The sequence below is a fragment of the Manacus vitellinus genome, unplaced genomic scaffold (genome assembly GCF_001715985.3).
Source record: "Manacus vitellinus isolate BGI_N305 unplaced genomic scaffold, ASM171598v3 scaffold_0_pilon, whole genome shotgun sequence".
In the NCBI taxonomy this organism is placed as follows: Eukaryota; Metazoa; Chordata; class Aves; order Passeriformes; family Pipridae; genus Manacus; species Manacus vitellinus.
Genome location: NW_021938789.1, coordinates 53,438,995 through 53,458,469, shown reverse-complemented (window position 1 = coordinate 53,458,469; position 19,475 = coordinate 53,438,995).

Genomic DNA, 19,475 nt, shown 5'->3' with positions numbered 1-19,475 from the left:
CTTTTAGTTTTCGTTTGTATATTTCATTTCAGAGAACAATAAACTGCAAAGTATTGTGGATATCCCAGATTTTGAAGAAATTCCTTTCAGTTATTAGATTGAGAGGTTTTGGTTTACAAGTATAATTCTTGCAAAGGTTAGATAGAAGTGAAGACACAAAATCACTGAAGCACTTCAGATGAAGAGAGAAAGCAATTATTTTCTCAATCTCCATATGTTTGTATTTTAAACATGGGTTTTCTTTTTATGTTGGTAACCAGAAAGACTCAGTTTTCACTTTGTATTTTTGCTTCTTAACACAGCACTTTAGTCATCTATAAATGCTGTGAACCCCACAAACACAGAAATAACTCACGGTTCTGAAGATCAGTAATGAAGCAACTGTTTGAAATCTTGAAAGGCCTACTTTAAGCGTCACATTAAAAATTTTGAGTTTACAAGAAGCTCTTTTAAATTTTCAGTAAAAATGAATAATGGGACACTTACAGCTTTTAGACCTGACTGCACTTCATGCTCTTCAGTGACACCACACAATTGGTCATGATTTGCTATAAGAAATGTAATGATTTTACTTTAATTCCTTTCTATCGAATTTTCGTACTCTTCCTGTGCTACAATAGAATTAAAAAGGGGAAGAGAGATGGAACCTTGACAGTTGTGCCATTCTGGTACGTGCATAAAATTTCTTAGCTTTTCGCTCTTTCAAGAAATGTAAAAGTCTACTTCTCTTTATCACATGTCATAAAAACACATGCCATGTGCATTGCCATAATGATGGTGTACATGGTAAAGCACTTAGCTTGTCTATGAAATAGGTATGAAGACAAAGAAACCCAAAGACTGTGAGTTTGCTTTGATTTAATTTGAATAATGATCAAAGAGGAAATCAATGCTGTTTCTCTATATGGATGTATAAATCACTAATATCCTCATACCGAGGTGTCTTCCTTAATACTGTTTAAAAGAAAAGCTCCTCAAAGTACAAAGATCAGACTATTCTCTCTTTAGCAGACTAGTTAGATATGTTATTTGTAGGCTTGTCAATAGACACTGAAAATACAGATATTTGGTGTTAAATTCAACTTTCAGTGACAGATTCACGCAATTCGTGGGCATCCAAAGTGTTGCACTGAGAGCAGAATTCTGCTATCCAACCTTGCCTAGAATAAAATTTTTTCTTTGGATTAATAGAATTTTTGAAAAATCACAAAAGGATTGCAGTATACTGAAGATGTTTTAGATTTTGTTCCAACATTTCATCAAGCTAAAAGTCCTATCAGAAGCTGAAATTTCTCTGTCTTTCCCCCACCCCCTAAGGCCTGTGAAGATTTGTTCTTGGAATGTAAAAGCATAGGAAGAAAATCTGAGAATTCATTATATATTTGGGGAATAGCAATTATAATTGCTTTTCTCACTGTCTCTTCTTGTATGGGCATAGTTGTACGTGAATCTGCTAAATATGGTACATATATTTCACTCAGATTAGAAACCAGGCTGACCTTCATAACCACGTGTACTTATGTTCTGCCTAAGGATAAATACTTTTCCTTAGCATCCATGGAAGAGCCTTCTATTCAGTCAGGTAAAGACAATTTATGTTTTAAGAAACATGCAATTTGGTTTTCATGTGGAAGTCTTTTTTCATGAGAAAGGAAGGGAGATGAACCAGTTTAAGAAATTTACAGTTATTCATTCATCTTAAATATAGAAGTTATTCAGCCCAATAGATTTTTTCTTAAATTCTAAAACTAATAGTACTTGTAAGTGTTGAACAATAGAAGAAGAAATACCACTCTCATTTCCTATGTCATCAAAAGATGATGTGTTATATTTTATTTTCTAATTCAGTTTTTAACTGTAAAAGTGGGATTTACAATGAGTTGAGAAATGCCTGAATAAAGGAGAAATGGGTCAAAAAATATTTACTATGACTATTAAACCACCATTACTACTCCTCACCACAATACCTTTCTGATTTATAAGAGCTGCCCCCAGAACAACTTTTTAGTTGGTCTCCTATTTGGATTAAATCTTATTAGATGATTGACTGTATGTTAACTGAGAGGTGATTTATTATCTTTTATGAGACCTGGACATGTTAAAGGTTATTTTCTCTGTTCTTGAGAGACATTTTCTCAAATATCTCTTAAAAAGTGCAGGACTTCTAAAGAGAGCTTTGAGAGAGCTTACACTTGAAACAGTGGCTGAACTGAGAAGTTGCTAAAAATAAACAAATGGAGAAAACTAGAAATCTGTGCTTGTGTATGGGTTTTTCTCCTCAGCACGCACTAATGCCCACACACAAGCACAAACTGCCGGGTGCATCCTCACCTGAGATAAACTTACACAGCTTTCAAAGCTGCTCACACGACATTGATTCATCTATGATGAATCTAAGTTTGAAAAAGCTTAATAATACCCTCTCTATACAACAGCATAAGCAAGGAAGAAATTTAAAGTTGCTGCATTTTCTATGAAGCAGACTTCCTTTGCCTCTTTAATTCTAGAATTAAAAATTTATCACTTGGATGTAACCCCGTATTTCCATTAGAAGTGACCATTTAAAATTAGGAAGTGTGTGTTTCCATTTAAAGACAAATTTGTAGGAAGAAGGAAACAGGCTCCCTGAATTATTTAAAGCCTGGATGAGATATTTGTAGATTTATTAAAAGAAAAAAAAATTCAAACTGTGTTTTTCTCCTCACACTAAGGGATTCTACACTTTCCTCTTGGCTTTCATGGGCACTTTGCCCAACTGCTGGAGAGGGCTCTGAGGTATTTAGTGCAGAATGAAGGCTAATTAAATTGTTGCATGTTGACACACTGTAGACTCCAGTCCAAAACCATTCTGAAATGTTTACTACATTACTGATTTATTTTCCTTGTCGGCACAACTCTAACTGCTTTGGAAGCTCGCAGCTGCACTGTCTGACTGGTGACCATATTTATATTGCATTCTGCTGTATTCTTCCCCACCATTCTCGTGACTTACTGCATGTCAGGATCAATCACATTCATTTTTAATTTTAACAAATTATTGCAATCATTCAGGCTGGTGGACTCTCCTACAATTGATTGACTGGTACATTTTGGGAAAAAGAGAGAAATTCTTAGTCTGTACATTATTGGTGCCTCCAGAGCTCCTGACCCAGGAAGCAGAACATCTGAACAACTAATGAAAAAAAAAAATTTCCTTGTTTCAAAACAGAAGGTAGAATTACTCTACAGTGCCTTTTTTCGACAAAACTTTGCAAAACTTTCATCCTCAGGGAATTTTTTTCCGACTTTATTTTATGCTTTAAAGCGCTAGGGATTGACACTTGTCATTTCAATGTAACAGGTGTAAGTGAAAAACTTCTAATCCATACTGCAGTACAACCTTTTCCTGAAAATGCTTTTTATGCCAGTAGTGAGCTATGTTTGCTTATCCAGTGCAGGAAAACCTTTCTCAGATTTATGTTTTTCTTGCCTTTTAATCTCTATACTTTCAAAAGCAGAGGGACACAGCTGGTTCAAAGCAGACTGGTTGATCCCCAGTTTGGTTTAGAACCTGATTTAGCCATCTGATCACAGTACTCCTCGAGATGGTCTCCCATTTGCAGAAACTCATGAGAATCCATCCTCGTGAAATCCAACAGGAGCTGCTCCTGGCTTCACTTATGAGCAGACTTTGAAGTCTATAACTTTGAAGAAGATGAGGTTACAACAAAATCTTGGGGGAATTCCATTAACTAGCACAGGTCAGAAATCAATGGTTGTGATTTCTGTGACTGTGGCCCAGGATGCTAGTTTGATTTAATGGACAAGAAAGGAATAAAAATGGTTGAACAGACCTGACATGAATTTCCAAACTAGCTGTTAGCCAGGGGTGTATTGCTGTAGCAGCATAACAACAGCCACAATGTTTTCCAGAATACAAGAACAAGAGCATTTCTTTCAGAAGACAGAAATAGCTGGTGTGCAGCAGAAATCTGGGTGACGTAAAATTCCAGAAACTGAGGTGTATCTGACAGCACAAGACTTGTTGAGGCCCAATCTGAATCAGAAACCGCAATTTGCCAATTCACGTGCTCTGGGAAAATGAGTCTGTCATACACGCTAGCGCGCCAGCAGCGTTTTGGCTTGTGATTCCCTTTTGCCAGTGGGAGCTATGGTGTGAGGTGAGAGATCTTCCCAGTGCTGGAATGAGCTTCTGGCCTTGGTTCATGTCGTGATCGACCTGCACTGCTATGTCTACTGGTGTGCCAGCGTAAGAATGCAGTCAGAAGCAAACTGACCGGAAAAATTGGGCAAACCTCCACAATGGAAAGAGCAAGGAAGTGGATTTTTGGTTTAGAATAGAATAAGGTAGAATATTTCAGTTTGTAGAGGTCTACAGTGACCATCAAGTCCAACTGCCCGATCACTTCAGGGCTGACCAGAAGTTAAAGCATGTTATATCAAAGGTGTTTTTTAAGGGAAGCTTGGGCTAGGACGGTCTAAACTCTCTGATGTGGCAAGCAAGTAAGACTGTTGGCAAAGGGAGTGCATGTGAAGTTCCCTCTCAAGGCTTCACTGAGGCTTTCATCAGAATGCTATATACATTTAGTTTTAGTTACTGCATACGCAGACAAGGCAGGTGTACATTTATTTTTAGATAGCTTCTGAGAAAATAAGAGTAAAGCTGCATGCAGCAAAATTTTACTCTGGCAGCACAACATAAAAATAATTTGCTTTCTGTCTGCAAACAAATTTAAATCCTTATTTTGCAGTATTAAAAACAATGTAAAATGAACAGTTAGCATAAATAAGTCTTATTGCTCAGTGGACTCTCAGCTACATGTGATAAAGAATGTAGATGCCCATATGTTTAGATGCTGCAAATTGAATATTTAGCCAACTGGTCCCTGGAATAGAAGCAAAAATCTGAAGAGCTTGGACCCTTTGAACAGCACATAGGCACATTGAAAGGGCTTGTTAAAAAACCCATGGCAGCTAAGTGGAGACTTGTCTACTTGAAAACTGTAAGCAAAGGGCGTGGTTTTAAATGTGTCCATCTCACAAGACTCAGGACCCACGGCGGGTGTTGCCATGGGGTCTGAAGCCAGGACTGGTCCCATTACTGGAGGGTGCTGTGAGGAGGGCTGATGGTGCAAGGCGAGGAGAGAGCACTGTGTTTCCTGTATGAGGGGTGAGTCACAAGTTCAACACTAACATGTTGCAGCACAAGTGGAAGCAGAAATCTCCCATGGGAAATTGCGCTTCATAATTCTGGGAGCTGCAGGAGGCAGCAGGAGAAGCAAATCAGGTGTTTTGGCTGTGTGAGCAAGCCCTCCCAGGGACCCTGCACCTCCAGCATCTCAGTACATCCCTCTGTTGCAGTATTACTGACTTGATGCTTCTTCAGCTTCTCAGTGGTTTGGGTGCTGTATGAGATGCCATACTGCTTCTGCGGTGCTTGCTGGAAATCACAGGAGAATGCAGCCATAGTGGTAATTTCTTAATTGCTTTTCTTCTGTGGCCACAGCTTGTTAAAATACTTCTCTGGCTTACAGGAGCAGTGGTAGTCAGATTTGGAAAGGAAGTCTGTGTGGTTTTGCAGAAATTTGCAGCTTATTAAATGATAATAATGAAACCAAGGGAGAAAGATGACTACAGATCTGACTATTTGATGACTAACCTGGCCAATGTGGTAAAACAGACATGATTTGTGGATTAAGGACAGTGGTAATCTCTGGTTATGAAAAATGAAAAATATATTTTTAGAATGAGAAAGAGGAGCTGTTGATAGTGGCATTCAAGAGTCACAAAGTATTTCTACAATAGAAAAGTACATTAATAAAGGCCTGGCTGTGCTGTGACTGCCAGTCTCAGGTAATGCACACAAGATTTTTGGAGAGCGGAGTGTTGAGTCCAGATCTTGACACAATTGTCATGAACCACAGAGAACAGATATTAAACATGTATAAAACAACAATGGGATCCATATCCCTTCAACTTTTTGATTCCAATAATTGTTCTCAACTACAATTTCTTGTCTTGCTGAATTACCTGTTTCTAGTAAATATGGAACAAATTTTGTTTGGCATGAAAATATCATCTAACAGTCAGTTCTATGAGTTCAAAATATAACTCTTTCAGTGAAAAACTAGAATACTTTATGTTTACTGAAAGAAGTCCTTGGAACACTAAGATATTTATGAAAAGCCAAGCCAAGAAATCTCCAAGATACAATCAATTTGCATTGAACTCCCAAGCCACATCAGGCATTGCACTGCTTGCTTCCAATCAGAGATTATTCTAGAGAGAGAGGCTAGATTTTTGAAGTTTCTTAGATGTATACTTCCCACCGATTTCATAAGAAACATCTGTAAGTCTTGATTTCAAAGGGAGATCATCACCTACCTGCTTCAGCCAGTGTGGTTCTAAATTCTCTGCACATAAAAGCTGTGGCAGGATATGAGAAACAAACCCAAACTCCAACTGCTCTGCAAAATCCTTTTGAAACATTCATTTTTGGTCTTTTAATAAATAATTACAGAGAAGTAGCATGCCAGAACCTGATAACCTGCAGATGTGATGGTATCAGAAGCAACCTGCTGAATCTCCAGACTTTCTTTCTCAGACTGAGAAGGAGAAGGTTTCTTAACAGAAATTATTTTATTACAATTGTGAACAAATATTGAGAATTTAATGCTTTTACCGTGGTTTCTATGAAGGCACAGTATCTCTTTTGGCAACTCATATGTTAATGGTTATTGGATTATGCCATAAAAAATTAAAAGGATGATCTTATACATTTGCCTTTTTGATGAAGCAAATATTGCTAAAGCTCATTTCTGTTTCTCCTTTCAGTTAGACTAGCTTTTAATACTAGGGAAGTTCAACTGATTGCAATCAAACATATATAAGCAATTTGCAACATGTATGTCTACACATGAGGAAGAAAATCTTTAGCTACTGCTTATTCAAGACTTTGTAAGATGAGATAAGTTAGGGCAAGAAAGAAATTTACAGGACTCACAAAACTATTCCAGGCACTTGGTAAATAGATTTATACTCTCAGACATGGAGGGGAATGATAAGCTTTTAGGCCTTTTGAAGTCATTCTGTAAGGGGTCAACATCCTACGACTTAGATGCATGTATGAAACAGACTGGCAATACACTGACACACCAAAGAAAAATGTTATGCTAGAGCATATTTAATTAAATACAGAAAAATAGTTATGTGAGCCTCTGCAGGGATTTTTCTTTTTTTTTTCCTTTTTTTTTTTTTGTAAAATATTGAGAAATCAGTTTGTTTAAACGTTAAGCTGTTCATAGGAAAGTAAGACCCTGGAGGTTAGAGAAAGTGTTGTCACTCAAATCTGTTCTCCCAAAGAGCAATTACTGTAGTCATTAACGTGCCTTGCTCCAAAATCTAGTCTGACATTAAATACTGCTTGAAATGTTCAGAAGACAGTTAAAAGGTAGGAATGGATCATTTTCTCATGTAACATGTGCTGAAAAGCTTCCCCGTGCATTCAATCATCTGGCTTCACAAATCCTAGTGGTACCCTTCTGAAGCTGTTATGGAACATATTGGTTGCATATTTCATTTGTTTCTGGCAAGAATAATTAGATGAATGTTTAATTAGAAGTGATTTTCTTTCATGAATCATGGCCAGCTGACTGAAGGGTTGATGACAGTCCATATTAACCAATAATACATACATCAGAATAACTCTGACTTGATAGTATAACAAAATTATAGGTAGTTTAGAAATGCCCTAGCAGAAGGATAAATCCCCAGTCAGTATAAATCAAAGATTCACTGAAGTTGACAGGACTATTTTATTAGAAATCTCTTAAGAATCTGGGAAAATTTATTGAAATATTATTCAAAAAGGTTTCTGCTTTGCTGTGCTCTCTGGCTTGGATTCAAACCTTTGTGAGGCAAAATGCATCACTCCCTCTCATCCCTCCCCCTGCACCCAACTTGCTTTGTCCACCTGTTCCCATTCCTTTGGATCTGTCCATCTCTCCCATCTTGAGATGCGTTTCTTCCATCCACCCGCAGTGTCGTGTATCAGCACCCCCTCACATCAGGGAGAAAACACCAGCTCTATGCCCTGTAGCCAAATATGCCTCTGCAGCAGCGTGGTCAGGACAAACTTGCCCTCTCCGCTACTGCTATATTATCACCTTGCAATGGCCTCACTCAGCTGGTGGGAGACAGGTGAGTTCTGCATGAAATAAGACAAAAGATCTTCAGAAGAAGGACCCTAAAGCTGCCTGTGGTGAGGGCAAGCAGGATTTGTGGGCAGGTGAACCTCTACAGTCCCTGTACAAGGTTCCCCGTGCAATTTGCATTAGACTTGTGTATTGAAAACACCCAACATCTTGTCATAACTGGTTTTGACTGCATTTGATGCATTCACATGGCGACTCAGAGGTTACATGTCTATGTCATTTAGATATCTTTCATAACCTATAACCTTATATTTTTATATAAACACCAAGTAAAACATTGTATATGTTTTCAGTAAGCTGGAAATTTCATCTTCTTTTGTGAAGAAAATTCACTTATTTTACAGCCCACACTTTTTCCAGTTTTTCCAATTAACCTCACTAGTTAGTAGGACCATACGTACACATTCATTCCCAGCCATTACCAATTACTTTGGTCCATGGAACATTTGCTTGCTCTGGGGTACCAGCAAGGAAACAGTAATTAACTGAGATAGTTGCTGCTTTCCCTTGAAAGCTAAAGAATAGGATTATGCTCTTTTGATAAACTAATAGGCTTAAATCAATTCAATGTAGTTAATAGGAACCCTGATAACAGGAAGACACCTCAAAGCCTTCACTGTGAACTTTTCCCATTACTTCAAAACTGCAGACAATGAAGATAAATGAAATTGCAATTCAACAGTCGTAACAGAAAGGGTAGAGGATGAAATCTGTTTAGAATCAAAGACTAAGTTGAATGATCATTTTCTAATTAATGATTGTTATAATTCTTCAGACATCTGCAGAATCCTTTGCAAACTTTAGCTTTACTTTGAGTTAGGCAAGTGACATCATCCTTGTTTTACAGATCTTTAATATAACACATGCTAAACTTGAACTTGCTCTTTGCCTCAGTCTCTTTGCCTTTTTCCATTCATCATGTTTAATATCAGATCTAATAAAAGCAGGAAGGGTGGTGAAGGCAAGGCACTGCTCTTCTCTGCAGAACCTATTGAAGAAATGGAGCCATAGTCTGTTATGCAGCTTCGTGGGCTTTTTTGCCCATGAAGTAGGGTCACGTTTGGCTCAATGAGATCAGTTGTCAAAGATAAGTCTTGACCAAGAACTTGGTGCCTAGAGCAGGATTTAAATGGATTTTGAACCCTTCTGCCAAAAACAAAATTCCAGTGTTCACCTGGAATTTGACATTTTCTCAGGGAGTGCCTCAGATGTTGAAGGGATGAGCACCTCACAAAGAAACCAGCTGCAGCTGCTGCATTTTAAATTGCTACTGGTGCTCTCTCTGTCCTCTTTAAACAGTCACCCAGCTGCTGAGACTTGTGGGTTCAGTGCCTTCTGACAGGAGGCCATGCTTCACTGCCTTGAACAGTTGGGACCACAGGAGATTTTGGGTGACTGAATGGCATATCCTTTCTTGTAGAACAAGGATTTCCAGTGTAATCCAGCTGGATAGCATAAAGCAGACAGGAACTGATACAACGTGACTAAGGCATTTCTGGTGAAGACCTGAGATCTAATCCATGGTTTTAAAACTGCATATAGTCCTTCAAGCAATGTGAAATGAAGGAAGAAGTTACCACTATATACCAGGGTCCATATGTCCACTGGTCTGCGGATTTCAGGTGAATAGAAGTGACTCCTTTAAAGCCTCACCTGAGGTGACTGAAAGCTTGGCAGACAGTGACCCTCCTCTCACATCTCAGTTTCTCTCCTGTCACTACCCAAAGTGACACCTGTTTAGGATCTTATTTGGAACAACTCAAGGGGCCAAGCACTTAACCTGGGTCTACACTTCACTTAGTCGCTTTGTTTTGTAGTTGTTTGCTAACTGTGAGCCTCTTACAGGACCATTAGCTCCTGCAGGAGCCTAAAGTTGAACTCACACCTCTAATATCTGGGATGAGTAGCCTGCTATTCAAAAATACTGGCTGTCCATCTTACTCTGCAATACTGTATAGAATTGCTCTATTTTTTTTCAATGTCTGTTTATTACCATGTCTACTTTTACAGAAACACTTTTCCCCTCCTTCCTTTGATTTGTCTACTGGCTGTTTGTGTTTCAATCTTTCTAACTGTTGGCCAAATAGTGTCTGCTTGTACAAAATCCTTTTATTCAGTATCCAATTTCAGTGGAATCAGAAATTTTCCCCAGTACTCTATAATACCAAATACAGTACCTTATTCCCTACATGTGAAATTAGACCAGGAACAGTTTGCTACTCCACAGAAGTTTTGGGAAGGTTAATTAATAAAAATATCTCAAAGTTAATGGGCTAATACTAAATAAGTAATGCTGAAATGGATAAAAACTTAATACACCAGTCCAAAGGCTGGGAAAAAAGCCAGTGGAAGGAGTACTATGACAAGGCTACAGTTTGGAGCACAGGGGCAACCGGGGGAATACAGAACTGTATTTAAGCATTTTTGGAAGAGTATCTTCTCCCATGAATTGATAAAACTGTTGCCATGTGAAAATGAGTAGGGATTATATTTACTAGGTTTTACTTCTTGTCATCTGCAAGAGGGATGAGTTAGGTAAGCTCCACACAGTGATTTACTTCTTCTGCTTAATTTTGCCTTACGTAGATGGTGGGGAGGGAGAGCTGAAAGGGAGGGCAGTGATCTAAAATACAAACAAACACAACAATTACGGAGCTTTATAAGGTTAACCTAGCTCTGCCTTCAGACAGAAGGGAGGCAGAAGAACTTTATTGCCTTAGATTGCCTCTGTCTACAAATCTTAAGCACATTTAACTCCACCCTGTCTTCTAGGCAAAAAGTAACAGTCGTTAAGTATATACATTTAAAGCTCAAGTTAAAGAAAGCCCAGAAACCACACACTGGTGGGGGTTAATTTCTCCTGTGCATTATCAGGAAGAGTGCTTGCTCCTGTAAAACTTAAGGTGTTGTTTTTAAGGGATTTGGAGGGAGTGGTTTTTGTTTTGTTTTGGTTTTTACTTTTTACAGTAACTACTTTTTGCACATCTAACCTGACAAGAAGCATGTCTCAATAGTGAGGTTAAACAGGTACAGCTGCCATGCCAACAAACAAGCTGCTGGTGCTTCTTCAAACTGTTGCTGAAATAGTGTTTTAAATTCCCTGAAAGAAGATGCTTTAGCTTACCATGTCCAAGAAAATTAATATTTTTATGGCCAACTTTCCCCCATACCAGTAGAAATACAAATATATATAAATAAAGCTGTCTTGAGTCGAAAGGCATGGTTGCTAGGTAGCCACTGTCATGATACTGAAGGTACCAGTGAAGCACTGAGAGGTGAGTCCCTCATAATTGCAGAGATCCATTTTTCATTCTCCTTGAAAATGAGTCTTTTTTTTTTTTTTTTCTATATAGATGACAAGATTACCAGCTCAGCAGGAAAAAGTGTGCAGAAAAACACAAGCACGAGGTTTTACTGTGTCTCCCTGTAGAGACACAAAGATTTTTCAGATGCATCCTAGAAGTGGGTGGGGAAATGGGAGAAGGAGCCCCTGCACTTTAATTATGAGAGGATGGTTATATGTAATAACAATGGGTGGCAAACAAGCACTGCTTCTAACTGCCAGTGCTGCATGATTACCAGTATTAAATGACAGAGCAAGGATAAAAAAATCACCAAAGCACAAATCTGATTGCTCGTTTCAATGAACTATGGAAGCAGCTGTGATCTGTGGCCCTCATGTAAATCCTTGCTCCTCTGGACAGCAACAGTGTTAAAAGAAAGCGGGCTGTCTGGCTGTGAAAAGAAATGCTGCCAATCAAGTCACACCTTTCCGGGATCTTTGGTATAAATGGGTAACAAGTAAATTACAGATTGGCTAGAAATTAATTCTCTTTTTAAAAAATCACATTAATCCCATGGGGGTAGGAATATGTAAAATCACTGCAAGGCATTTACTTTGATCCTGCCAAAGTCCTCCTTGGGGCAGGGAGTGAGGGGGTAGGTATGCTGGGGCTCAGTTAACCTGCAGAACTCATCCTCTGGACGGGGAGATATTTTGCTCATTGCACTGAAAGGGAAATGAGATTCAGGGAAGATTAATTGGTTTGCTCATAGATTCACAGAAAGTTTGCAACTATACAAGGAACTGAAATCAACCCCAGATGGATCTTGTAGCACAAGCAATTATTTCTATTTATTTACAGTTTCTGTGCAAGTCACATTTTATGATATGTTCTTAAGAGACGGCTGCTTTTTTAAACATTTACCAACTGAAACAATAAACCATAATTGCTCTGGTGAGGAACTCCTTACTTTGCAGCTCAGTTCAAAAAATCCTACCCTATCTCCTGGGGTATGAAAGATTCAGTAAGATTTCATCCTCAGCAAAGATGAAAGCAACGTATGAACAGCAAGAGCAAGGAGTCAGGAATCCCTTTGCAGAGTATGTTTTGCAGGCGCACTCTAAATGTTATGATGTAGTCCAAGGGCAAGATGTTGATTACTCAATAGGATGAAGCTATCAAATATTTTTTCTCTGCAATTGATGACTTACTACAAGCAAGACTATTATAATATATACAAGGTAGTTTCTTGGGCTCTTAAGTCTGCTGGGGGAAAAAGAGTGCTATATTTTAAGCAAACTGTATGTTTGGGGCCCTTTGTTGAACTCTGGATAAGCAGTTTGAGAAACTGAAAGTGGATATTCACCACCCCCCTCCCCAGTTTCAGCATATTATGTAGCAATGTGCCTCAGTCCTACCTGAAAAGACAACTCTTGGGTCAGAGAAGTTGTTGTGTCCACTCAGCCCATGGTTTTCCAAAAAGGCAGCAAACAAGACCGACAATTACACCCGAGTCAGCTGCAAGGTGACTCTAACTTACACACTCTAACTTACACACTCCCAAAGGTTTAGCTGGATTTGCTTAAGAACAAACGAGTTTCAATAAGGTTCTTGCAGTAGTGTCTCCACCCCACCAGTGATACAGTAGGTGGTTGAACATCTGGAGGGGAGGAAAGGCTGAAGTGCCACATTTTCATTTTGGGCACAGCGAGAGAAATCTTGAGGGCTTGCATATCTCTGCTGGGTAGGGATAACTGTGTCTTATCCACTATGATGTTCCATCCATGTTGTGATTGATCTGTGTTTTTCTTGCTATGAAGGAGAAAACAGGACACAAGAAACAAGATGATAAAGTGCATTCTCATGGACCAGAGAATGGGATGGAGATTTTTCTGGAGGATGGTTGTCCAGGGTGCCTGAATTGACACATACAGCCATGGTAAAGGTTTGGTTACAGATGCCTACAAAGCTAGTTGAAACATATGAGTGTCAAGCTTTAAAGCTGGCACAGTGTGTACACTGACAGTGGTAGATTTACTCAGTAAACACTTGGGAACAGCTAGAGAGTGCTGCCCAGCATTTCAGGAGGCCTTAGTGTCTGGGAAGCTTGTAAAACTCACTGGTTGATTGGCATGTAGGGAGTTAATGAAGTTACTGCTCAGTTAGCTTTGTGGCTTTATCAGCTTGGTGTCAATCTTTAGTTGAGACAATGGTTAACCACTTATCTCATTAAAAGTGTGAGGTGTGGCCTCATGGGCAGTTATTTTCACTGGAAATAGTATCCAAAGCAAATACATTGATTCTGTAGCTCTAGCAGATGATTCAGCAAATATGGATAAACCTCTTGCTCTGGTGATGGCATAAGCAAGAGGAAAGCTCACAACTCTCCCAGTTGTGAGATGGTCAAACCTATGACTTAATGAGAAGGCAACCCAGCTCATCAGTGTTCTTGATCTCTAGCACAGCACTAAAGCAGTAATTCAGAGAATACTGAGTTTTCAAGGCACTCTAACACACTCATAAAATAATGCTTACAACATGACTAAGAGCTGAATAAGCCCTATCAATATTTTATGGCTGGTGAAAATAAGCAGAAGAGGAAGAGAAACATGCAGCTCAACACCTTGGGATCAGGAAAGAGGTCTCCAGTCCCGCCCATTTCGATCCTCACCGTCTCTGGAATGCCATGCCAGCATGAGACTGCCCTCTGCCCTTTGCCTCTTAGTGGCAGACCTCAGATAAAAGAAATAAATAACATAAAAATGGCCTCGCCAGTGTCAGTGTCACTTTGGCATGACTCCTGCTGTGGGTGCCAGGCTGTCTCTCCTCCTCTCTGAGCCAAGGACACTGCATTCATCCCAGGGCTTGTTTCTAATATCTTGGTACCCCGAAGTCCATGGTGGTGGCATGTATGGAAATTCACACTTGTGATGTTGCAAAAGCTGACTGAAACATGTTTCAGTGGTACCCCAGCTTTTTCCTTCATTCTGTCATTCCCAGCAGATTAATCTCATTTCCAGAGTTCTGTGAAGTATAATATCAACATCTGAGGAAAACACAAGCAGATGCTAATAACTGAAGGTTGTACCTGTGGTGACTTTGTGGTCTTCTCACGGTAGGAAAAGACATGATTTCCTATGGGATCACCTCCTGCACAGCAGTGCTGAGCACTTCCAGAGATGCCCAGCTGCAGAGGAACAGCCATCGTCTGCACTCTGCCAGAGCCACTGGTTGTCTCACGTAGCTCCTCCACGGGAAGCAATTGATTACGCTGTGACATTTGGTAAACTCTCTTCACCTAAATGTGCATCTTGAAGAAAGTATCTTTCCTATCAAACAGTGCCTCCTCAGATTACTGTCAATCAGAATGAGCTTTCTCCGAATGAGCCTGATGCTGCCTGACAGGGAATGATCGAATTTTTCTCAAACTTCTTGGACAAAGTGAGAAAGTATGGTGCAATCTGACAGCAGCCTCAGCAACAAACAGCACATTTTATAGGGAATTGTTAATCGTGACGAGCCTTTCCTGAGCAGATTCACAGGTGACCCAATGCTTGTCAGGCTCCCAGCAGAGTCATTTTAGCTGAAGTATGGAGATTTCTACTTAAGAGACAATATATAGTACATATATTTTGCATGTTTAATCCTCGGAAACAATTATAAAATGTAACAGCAACATTTCTCTGGGCTTCCTAATGGATGGATAAATAAAGTGAAATAAATTCTGTGAGTCTGAATTCTTAGGAAAGATTACAGGAAAAAAGTGCTGCTAGTTAAGATAAAAAATCAGTTCACATTCATCAAGACATTAGTGATTAGTAAGGCTAAAATCTGAAATCAATGCACAGTCTCTTTTAAGAGTGTCTCTAGTTAGTTGAAATATTTATTTTTTATTTTCTTGCTTCCATCACAACCTTTCACAACACCAGGAAATGCAGTACCAAAGGAAAACTTCCAACCAAAACAGGAAATCTGTGAACATCAGGGATGGACCTTTCCCAGTAGCTAGACGCAGAGCATGAAACTCATCTTTCACAGGTAGCAGTGATTGTTAACCTCGCTATACCTAGAAATGATAAATGCATCTTCTTGCTTTGATTTAGCTTTTAGTAGAAATAGTTGTTCACAGGCAAAAATAAGAATGACAAAAGACAGCTAGTAATTATTACCAACACAAGAAATGTTTGCATTTAGTTAGGAAGAAAGGGAGAGCTTCTCATTGATACTTGCATATAATTCTGGCAATTAGACACCATTTCACTAATTACCTACCTTTATAGGATTTTAGAATAATTTTCTAATCTCTCCACATCCCACATATTAATTAGCTCCTACTTCCCTGTCATTGACTCCCAACTGTAAGAATCAGTTTAAGCTAGGATAGCCAAATTTCAGACTGCTTCCTCCAGCAGCTTGCCATAAAGGCTTGTATTAATGTCACATTTTACTGTATCTATCAACATTATGCAGATGTTAGCCATCAGGTACTAGCCAGCTCTCCACACTGCCAAGTATCCTGCCACTAGTTCTGGGTAGCATTTATAGAATACATTTTCTTCTACTATCACAGCATAATAAAGGGTTATGAGTGCAGACTTTCAAAATTAAATCCTTCCAACATGAAACTTCTTGATAGACAACCCTAGGTGAAAAATTCACGAAATGTGAGATTAACAAACCTTCCACAAATGGTGAGCAAGGACGGTCATAATCCTGCAGTAATAAAGCTGGTTGATTTTCTTGTAGAAAACACACATGCCTCACTTTTAAAATGAGGCAGCCGGTAGTGACTGGGGTTGACAAAATACAGAGAGTTTGTGGGGACGCCTGCCAAACCCTTTTCTTTCCCCATTGACGTATCACTTTGAAATAAATGTTAGCTAAAAAAAGCCACAGGTTTCGGAAATGAGTTGCTGGGATTTGCTTAAATTACAATGAAATAAAAAAGGTCTCAGCAGCTGAAGGGCAGGGGAATTGCCACCCCCAGAATACTAATTTAGCATTATTATGAGTGAACTGTGAAGGTCACTGGTGCAAGACAAGACACTGAGTGAGTGGAGTGGGTGAGTTTTATCTCCCAGCAATAAGGAAACCCAAGTCAGACAATAAGTGATTATGAAAGTGTTTCATACAGTCTACAATCTGAACATATAATAAACCAAATATGCAAGAACGGCTCCTGTACTTTCAGTATTAGTTGTATACTCCTAGATATGAATGCAAAAATGAGTCATCATACTTGAACGTTTCCCCCTCTTAAAGCAATTTACATACATTGATAAAAAATACCTATTTTTAATAGCAGAAATGCATATAATTTTTTTTTTCTGTAGGTGGCAACTCCACCATGTGAGCTGATTGTGCAGGTGGCAGCGCTGGGCTATCCCAGTGGGCTGTGGCCTCTGGGAGCTTCTCCCTGACTTCTCCATGCCCTTCCTTGCAGCATCTCCCCGATGCAGCAGAACAGTGATGGTGTTTATTCTTAGATGTGTTTCAGCTGTCATAGCTTCATGCTGTGCAATTTAGTGATACAATCCTCTTTGCAAAGGTGCTCAACAGTAGCTCAGCTAAGTAGTGCTGTCTTCCCTCTGTAGTAACTTCAGCAGGATGGAAGTGCCTTAAGTGTGAACACTGCATGGTGTGCAAGTCAAATGGTGATGCTCTTCCTGAAGTTAGCTGTCATTACGAGCTCCTTTTTTAACTTCAGGAGTTAAAGGAGACAGATGGAGGTTGCCTGGGAGGTTCTGTCACGTCTTGGACAATGTGTACGTACATCTAGAAAGCCGGTTCCCAGTCACACTTGGTTTCCCATGACTTTGATAGTATTTCCAATACTAAACTACTGTGACTAAGATGAGATCCTGGCACCTAATGTGCATTGCACCAGTGTTTGGAAGCCTGCCTTTGTTTTCAGTGTGGCTTTTTACTGTTTTACCCATTTCTTTGACTGTCCCTGATACCCTAGAGGGGCTGATGTAAAGCATGAGGTACAGCAGGCCATTGCAAATTGCCCTTAATAGGGCAAGGAAATCCACTCTGCTGTACTGAGGTCCCTGACAAACCCCTCAGGAGAAGGTGTGTGGGACATCCTTCTGTGGTACTGGAACTGGTTACCCAGAGAAGTTGTGAATGCCTCATCTCTAGAAGTGTTCAAGTTCAGGTTGGACAGGACCCTGCGCAACATGATCTAGTGGGTGGCATTACTGCCCATGGCAGGAGATTGAAACTAGATGATCTTTAAGGTCCCTTCCAACCCAGACCGTTCTATGATTTAATGATCTTGTGCTTATGGGGCTCAGGTACACGTGAGAAGTTGGATTTCCATGAGTTTTCAGTACTGAAAGCCAGGGCCAGATATTCAAACAAGTTCAGTTGCTTGCAACTTTTCTTTTGCAATCAAAAAAAAAAAAAATAGAGTGACTAAAACCACAACGGGAATTACATGTTGAGGGCTTTACAGAGAATTGCCCACTTAGTGCCTCAGCAAGAGGTGGGCTCATCTGAAAATTCAGCTCCAGATGTGGGGCTGAATACTTGAAAATTTAACCCGGATCTCCTTTGAAAATCTGGTTCTGTGTGAGAACATCTGTCACTGAAATGGTAATCAGACTATTATCCATGTACAATTTTACCATTTACATATTTTAATGACTCTTGACTCTTTCAAGCAACTTTGATAATGTATTTTCTTCAAGTGCTATAGATAACATTTTCAGAGGCAAACCCAGCTCAAATGTTAAAGTCTTCATCTGTCCCACAGACCACTGCAAACTGACCGGGTGCTGTTACGTGGGACCCCCTCTTCGCTCGCGGATGGGGATCGCAGGACTGGGAGGGAGCATGAGGAACGTCTCTGGCTGGGCCCAAGCATGAGGAATGTCTTTGGCTGGGCCCAGTGAGAAGCCTCTGGGCTCCTGAACTCCCAGCCAGCTGACTCACCCACCCTGTGGGGACCAGGGGCAGGATTGCTGCCAGAGCCTGCAGGGCTCTGAATTTCCCAGGCTCCCTCATGGGAAGATGTTGATGCTTGCTTGGGGCAGGGAGGAGGCTGTCTACCTCTCCAGTGACTGCAGAGTATGTGGAGGAGATTGCCCTCACTTACTCTTCAGGTTTCTGTGAATCCCTCCCCACGTGCATCATCTGGCAGAATATCAGGCAAGAAAGACAATGAACTAATTCCTGGAAACTCCTCCCTGTACATTTTCTCTGAATGGGGTTTTATATGGCTAGGGGCAGGCTGAGCCTTGCACTGGTAATAAATGAGGGAGGCCATCACAGTGCCTTCCTGAGATATTGACTGCAAGCAACAGGCAGGATTGTCTTTTTTGTTATATTCTGAAAAATGCTGACAAATACAAAGGCATTTTGTTGCATGAGAAGACTTTACATACACATGTTTATTTGTATAGTTGACAGTCTCCTTTGTTTGCACAAAACAAAATTTGCATATTCAAGTCCCTCATTAAATGCACACCTTTATCCAAAACTGGCATGCAAATTGCAGCATAGCAGGGGTTGAGGATATACAACATAACTTTTATTATGGGCCAGATCAGACATGGGGATGTCCAGATCTCAGAGGCCAGCTTGTGTTTTCTGAGCTGATGGTTCAGAAAGAGAATGTTTTATCTATAAACAGCAAAGAGTATTATACCTGGAAGTAAATTAAACACAAAGTTTAGGCAATCTAATGCCATTTTTAGAGTCACTTTTAACCACACTTTAGATATAAATAATATGCCTTGCCTCTGCTTAGCTATAAAATAAAAACAAAATGTGAACATATGCCAATTCTATAACCTTCCTATTACCCTACTTAATTGCTATATTAATACTTCTTTAAGCATGCCATTTGACTCATTTTATGGCTTTTTTCACAGTTTATGTTCAAATCAACACTAAAATTCACATAAATCTTAATTTGTCTCATATGTTTATGTACATTTACCTGCATTTGACCCTGACCTGCCAATCAGGG